Here is a 1480-nt window from a genome sequence, read left to right on the forward strand (position 1 = left end):
GTGTGCATATATATATATATATATATATATATATATATATAGTTTATGTGACGATATATCATGTTTAATTCACAAAAAGTTCTCGAGAGTATCAGCAGGTACAACGTTCTTTAAATACCTGATGAACGCAGATGTAAATTCCTGTGTGAAATTCCTCGTAACCCAATTGGACTCCGGGATTTTGAGCTTTACCTGCATGTGCGCAGTGGGAGGGGCAGATAAACCGAATTTGCAGGCGGCAAACGTGCCGGCGCTCATTAGAAAACATGGCCATACCTCAGTGCAGAACAAGCGGCGGACCTTCAGCGTTCTCACCGGCAGAGGGAGATCTGTCGCCACCTACCGGCGAACCGCAGAAACGCGGTGTTTGAAGAAATAGTTCGCCCCCAAACATGAACACAAAAAGGAATTTTTACAAAAACGCCTCAAGGTTTTTGTCAGTACAATGAAAGTCAAATCTTATATATCCTTTAATGTTCCACAGAATAAAATCATTCAGGTTTGGAATGACATAATGAAGGTGAGTGAATGATGTGATTTTAATGGCTGCCTGTATAGACCTTAGTTAAGGAAGCGCCATAATTTTTTAACAAGAATGAAAACAAGGCTGTAAGGGACAAAAGTACAGTGCATTCAATGGACTGTACTGTTGTTTAACAACATAGCATTTGTTCAGCTCACAAAACAACTTTTTTTTTGGGGGGTGGGGGGGCTTTCAGTACAAAAAAAACTCACATTAACTGTGAGTTGAGATAATTACATGGTCAAGGACCTTTATACAGTGCATACCACTGTAACAACTGTATGTCTATCTCTTAGTGACTCATTTTCAATATTAAATATTCAATATGGCAACTAACCTGACTAAGGTCTATTACATAAAATAGCATCTCTGTGATGTGCAGTTGCTTGAATGACAGTAAAACACGATAAAAAACTTATTTTAAGTAGAAGAATGAACCAATGCATAAGGTAATACTGAATGTTGCATAGAAACCTTGAATTTTTTTAAATCATTTTAAGACAGACAGTTTTTCAATTGTATTTGACAGTTAAATATCACAGTAAGAATTGCTGCAGTGAAAAGGGGGAGGGTGTGCACAAACGAGATTGGCTCAAAAAAAGAAAAAGAAAAAAATCATTAGCCCCATCCCGCCCCCACCCGAACCTTATCGTTTGCATCGGTTTAGGGTGCATAGGACCCCGCGCCTTGCTTTGCAGTCTGGGCACGTTGCTTCCAAACTTCAGACTGCATTCAATTATTTATCTGCTTCACCAGACACCCAGCAATGTTCAAGCATCTCATAACGCCTATGGCATATCGCGGGAAAAAAATATTATTGATGAGTTTATATGGGGAATAAAAAAAAGGCAAACGAGTTGCACGGACGTGATTACCGTCCCTGCTTCTGTGATAAAATCACCAGTGGTGACAAATCACTCGTCTTTCTGTGATTCAAACTCAGAAAGACGAGTGATT

Source organism: Sinocyclocheilus anshuiensis, unplaced genomic scaffold (assembly GCF_001515605.1).
Source record: "Sinocyclocheilus anshuiensis isolate Anshui unplaced genomic scaffold, SAMN03320099.WGS_v1.1 scaffold684, whole genome shotgun sequence".
Classification (NCBI taxonomy): Eukaryota; Metazoa; Chordata; class Actinopteri; order Cypriniformes; family Cyprinidae; genus Sinocyclocheilus; species Sinocyclocheilus anshuiensis.